At 34.7% G+C, this 5,000-nt stretch overlaps 10 non-coding genes across 10 annotated transcripts in view; all 10 read right to left on the minus strand.

The window, feature by feature from the left end:
• Positions 1–325: 325 nt before the first annotated feature.
• On the minus strand, positions 326–397 carry TRNAW-CCA (transfer RNA tryptophan (anticodon CCA)). Its single transcript has one exon. It is a non-coding gene; the product is annotated as a tRNA-Trp (tRNA).
• A 395-nt stretch (positions 398–792) lies between these two features.
• Positions 793–864, minus strand: TRNAW-CCA (transfer RNA tryptophan (anticodon CCA)). Its single transcript has one exon. It is a non-coding gene; the product is annotated as a tRNA-Trp (tRNA).
• A 396-nt stretch (positions 865–1,260) lies between these two features.
• Positions 1,261–1,332, minus strand: TRNAW-CCA (transfer RNA tryptophan (anticodon CCA)). The gene has a single exon. It is a non-coding gene; the product is annotated as a tRNA-Trp (tRNA).
• Positions 1,333–1,726: 394 nt separating this feature from the next.
• On the minus strand, positions 1,727–1,798 carry TRNAW-CCA (transfer RNA tryptophan (anticodon CCA)). The gene has a single exon. It is a non-coding gene; the product is annotated as a tRNA-Trp (tRNA).
• Positions 1,799–2,192: 394 nt separating this feature from the next.
• Positions 2,193–2,264, minus strand: TRNAW-CCA (transfer RNA tryptophan (anticodon CCA)). Its single transcript has one exon. It is a non-coding gene; the product is annotated as a tRNA-Trp (tRNA).
• Positions 2,265–2,660: 396 nt separating this feature from the next.
• TRNAW-CCA (transfer RNA tryptophan (anticodon CCA)) lies at positions 2,661–2,732 on the minus strand. Its single transcript has one exon. It is a non-coding gene; the product is annotated as a tRNA-Trp (tRNA).
• A 394-nt stretch (positions 2,733–3,126) lies between these two features.
• On the minus strand, positions 3,127–3,198 carry TRNAW-CCA (transfer RNA tryptophan (anticodon CCA)). The gene has a single exon. It is a non-coding gene; the product is annotated as a tRNA-Trp (tRNA).
• A 394-nt stretch (positions 3,199–3,592) lies between these two features.
• Positions 3,593–3,664, minus strand: TRNAW-CCA (transfer RNA tryptophan (anticodon CCA)). The gene has a single exon. It is a non-coding gene; the product is annotated as a tRNA-Trp (tRNA).
• Positions 3,665–4,526: 862 nt separating this feature from the next.
• TRNAW-CCA (transfer RNA tryptophan (anticodon CCA)) lies at positions 4,527–4,598 on the minus strand. The gene has a single exon. It is a non-coding gene; the product is annotated as a tRNA-Trp (tRNA).
• A 396-nt stretch (positions 4,599–4,994) lies between these two features.
• TRNAW-CCA (transfer RNA tryptophan (anticodon CCA)) overlaps positions 4,995–5,000 on the minus strand; it is a 72-nt gene continuing 66 nt past the window's right edge. Inside the window, exon 1 of the tRNA in view lies at positions 4,995–5,000. This exon is cut by the window's right edge and continues 66 nt beyond it. This is a non-coding gene — a tRNA (tRNA-Trp).

The raw sequence follows: 5,000 nt of genomic DNA on the forward strand, positions 1-5,000 counted from the left end.
TTATGATAATGTAATTTTTCTGTGACTTGTGTATTGAGAAATATAATATATGACGTGACCTAAGGAAAACATTTACCAATCACTTAGTTTACTGATAAATTGAAAGTAAGTTATGTTCAACACATGATATTCCACTGAATGATAAACATTTACTATGTTGCTACCTTAATTCTCGCTTTCTGTGTATGGATTCCGTGTGATAGTAGATTTTGGGTCAACTATTCCAAAACAACAGTTATGGAGTACTTTGATCTATTCATGATATTCCTGTTCAAAATTGTTAAGCTCACAATTCGTTTTCAGTCCATAAACCCATCGACCTTAATGATCCTGACGTGATTCGAACACGCAACTTCCTGATCTGGAGTCAGACGTGCTACCATTGCGCCACAGAGTCAGTACTTACATGCCCTTAATGCATCTGTATTTTTTTTATTTTCCATTTTGATGGCATCCTATAAGGTATTTCATTACAATGTAATTTTCCTGTGACATTTGTAATGAGTGATATAATATATGACGTGACCTAAGGAAAATATATACCAATCACTTAGTTTACTGATAAATTGAAAGTAAGTTATGTTCAACGCATGATATTGCTCTGAATGATAAACATTTACTATGTTGCGACCTTTATTGTCGCTTTCTTTGTATGAATTCAGTGTGACAGTAGATTTTCGGTCAACTATTCCAAAACAACAGTTATGGAGTTCTTTGATCTATTCATGATATTCCTGTTCAAAATTGTTAAGCTAACAATTCGTTTTCAGTCCATAAACCCATCGGCCTTAATGACCCTGACGTGATTCGAACACGCAACCTTCTGATCTGGAGTCAGACGCGCTACCATTGCGCCACAGAGTCAGTACTTACATGCCCTTAATGCATCTGTATTTTTTTTTATTTTCCATTTTGATGGCATCCTATAAGGTATTTCATTACAATGTAATTTTCCTGTGACATTTGTAATGAGTGATATAATATATGACGTGACCTAAGGAAAACATATACCAATCACTTAGTTTACTGATAAATTGAAAGTAAGTTATGTTCAACACATGATATTGCTCTGAATGATAAACATTTACTATGTTGCGACCTTTATTGTCGCTTTCTTTGTATGAATTCAGTGTGACAGTAGATTTTCGGTCAACTATTCCAAAACAACAGTTATGGAGTACTTTGATCTATTCATGATATTCCTATTCAAAATTGTTAAGCTCACAATTCGCTTTTAGTTCCTAAACCCATCGGCCTTAATGACCCTGACGTGATTCGAACACGCAACCTTCTGATCTGGAGTCAGACGCGCTACCATTGCGCCACAGAGTCAGTACTTACATGCCCTTAATGCATCTGTATTTTTTTATTTTCCCTTTTTATGACATCCTACAAGGTATTTTATGATAATGTAATTTTCCTGTGACATGTGTATTGAGTGATATAATATATGACGTGACCTAAGGAAAACATTTACCAATCACTTAGTTTACTGATAAATTGAAAGTAAGTTATGTTCAACACATGATATTCCACTGAATGATAAACATTTACTATGTTGCTACCTTAATTCTCGCTTTCTGTGTATGGATTCCGTGTGATAGTAGATTTTGGGTCAACTATTCCAAAACAACAGTTATGGAGTACTTTGATCTAGTCATGATATTCCTATTCAAAATTGCTAAGCTCACAATTCGCTTTTAGTCCCTAAACCCATCGGCCTTAATGACCCTGACGTGATTCGAACACGCAACCTTCTGATCTGGAGTCAGACGCGCTACCATTGCGCCACAGAGTCAGTACTTACATGCCCTTAATGCATCTGTATTTTTTTATTTTCCATTTTTATGACATCCTACAAGGTATTTTATGATAATGTAATTTTCCTGTGACATGTGTATTGAGTGATATAATATATGACGTGACCTAAGGAAAACAATTACCAATCACTTAGTTTACTGATAAATTGAAAGTAAGTTATGTTCAACACATGATATTCCACTGAATGATAAACATTTACTATGTTGCTACCTTAATTATCGCTTTCTGTGTATGGATTCAGTGTGATAGTAGATTTTGGGTCAACTATTCCAAAACAACAGTTACGGAGTACTTTGATCTATTCATGATATTCCTGTTCAAAATTGTTAAGCTCACAATTCGTTTTCAGTCCATAAACCCACCGACCTCAATGACCCTGACGAGATTCGAACATGCAACCTTCTGATCTGGAGTCAGACGCGCTACCATTGCGCCACAGAGTCAGTACTTTACATGCCCTTAATGCATCTGTATTTTTTTTATTTTCCATTTTGATGGCATCCTATAAGGTATTTCATTACAATGTAATTTTCCTGTGACATTTGTAATGAGTGATATAATATATGACGTGACCTAAGGAAAATATATACCAATCACTTAGTTTACTGATAAATTGAAAGTAAGTTATGTTCAACACATGATATTGCTCTGAATGATAAACATTTACTATGTTGCGACCTTTATTGTCGCTTTCTTTGTATGAATTCAGTGTGACAGTAGATTTTCGGTCAACTATTCCAAAACAACAGTTATGGAGTACTTTGATCTATTCATGATATTCCTATTCAAAATTGTTAAGCTCACAATTCGCTTTTAGTTCCTAAACCCATCGGCCTTAATGACCCTGACGTGATTCGAACACGCAACCTTCTGATCTGGAGTCAGACGCGCTACCATTGCGCCACAGAGTCAGTACTTACATGCCCTTAATGCATCTGTATTTTTTTATTTTCCATTTTTATGACATCCTACAAGGTATTTTATGATAATGTAATTTTCCTGTGACATGTGTATTGAGTGATATAATATATGACGTGACCTAAGGAAAACATTTACCAATCACTTAGTTTACTGATAAATTGAAAGTAAGTTATGTTCAACACATGATATTCCACTGAATGATAAACATTTACTATGTTGCTACCTTAATTATCGCTTTCTGTGTATGGATTCAGTGTGATAGTAGATTTTGGGTCAACTATTCCAAAACAACAGTTACGGAGTACTTTGATCTATTCATGATATTCCTGTTCAAAATTGTTAAGCTCACAATTCGTTTTCAGTCCATAAACCCACCGACCTCAATGACCCTGACGTGATTCGAACATGCAACCTTCTGATCTGGAATCAGACGCGCTACCATTGCGCCACAGAGTCAGTACTTACATGCACTTAATGCATCTGTATTTTTTTATTTTTCATTTTTATGACATCCTACAAGGTATTTTATGATAATGTAATTTTCCTGTGACATGTGTATTGAGTGATATAATATATGACGTGACCTAAGGAAAACATATACCAATCACTTAGTTTACTGATAAATTGAAAGTAAGTTATGTTCAACACATGATATTGCTCTGAATGATAAACATTTACTATGTTGCGACCTTTATTGTCGCTTTCTTTGTATGAATTCAGTGTGACAGTAGATTTTCGGTCAACTATTCCAAAACAACAGTTATGGAGTACTTTGATCTATTCATGATATTCCTGTTCAAAATTGTTAAGCTCACAATTCGTTTTCAGTCCATAAACCCATCGACCTTAATGATCCTGACGTGATTCGAACACGCAACTTCCTGATCTGGAGTCAGACGTGCTACCATTGCGCCACAGAGTCAGTACTTACATGCCCTTAATGCATCTGTATTTTTTTTATTTTCCATTTTTATGACATCCTACAAGGTATTTTATGATAATGTAATTTTTCTGTGACTTGTGTATTGAGAAATATAATATATGACGTGACCTAAGGAAAACATTTACCAATCACTTAGTTTACTGATAAATTGAAAGTAAGTTATGTTCAACACATGATATTCCACTGAATGATAAACATTTACTATGTTGCTACCTTAATTCTCGCTTTCTGTGTATGGATTCCGTGTGATAGTAGATTTTGGGTCAACTATTCCAAAACAACAGTTATGGAGTACTTTGATCTATTCATGATATTCCTGTTCAAAATTGTTAAGCTCACAATTCGTTTTCAGTCCATAAACCCATCGACCTTAATGATCCTGACGTGATTCGAACACGCAACTTCCTGATCTGGAGTCAGACGTACTACCATTGCGCCACAGAGTCAGTACTTACATGCCCTTAATGCATCTGTATTTTTTTTATTTTCCATTTTGATGGCATCCTATAAGGTATTTCATTACAATGTAATTTTCCTGTGACATTTGTAATGAGTGATATAATATATGACGTGACCTAAGGAAAATATATACCAATCACTTAGTTTACTGATAAATTGAAAGTAAGTTATGTTCAACACATGATATTGCTCTGAATGATAAACATTTACTATGTTGCGACCTTTATTGTCGCTTTCTTTGTATGAATTCAGTGTGACAGTAGATTTTCGGTCAACTATTCCAAAACAACAGTTATGGAGTTCTTTGATCTATTCATGATATTCCTGTTCAAAATTGTTAAGCTAACAATTCGTTTTCAGTCCATAAACCCGTCGGCCTTAATGACCCTGACGTGATTCGAACACGCAACCTTCTGATCTGGAGTCAGACGCGCTACCATTGCGCCACAGAGTCAGTACTTACATGCCCTTAATGCATCTGTATTTTTTTTTATTTTCCATTTTGATGGCATCCTATAAGGTATTTCATTACAATGTAATTTTCCTGTGACATTTGTAATGAGTGATATAATATATGACGTGACCTAAGGAAAACATATACCAATCACTTAGTTTACTGATAAATTGAAAGTAAGTTATGTTCAACACATGATATTGCTCTGAATGATAAACATTTACTATGTTGCGACCTTTATTGTCGCTTTCTTTGTATGAATTCAGTGTGACAGTAGATTTTCGGTCAACTATTCCAAAACAACAGTTATGGAGTACTTTGATCTATTCATGATATTCCTATTCAAAATTGTTAAGCTCACAATTCGCTTTTAGTTCCTAAACCCATCGGCCTTAATGACCC

This window comes from Saccoglossus kowalevskii, chromosome 17 (assembly GCF_978046115.1).
Source record: "Saccoglossus kowalevskii chromosome 17, keSacKowa6.1, whole genome shotgun sequence".
Lineage (NCBI taxonomy): Eukaryota > Metazoa > Hemichordata > Enteropneusta > Harrimaniidae > Saccoglossus > Saccoglossus kowalevskii.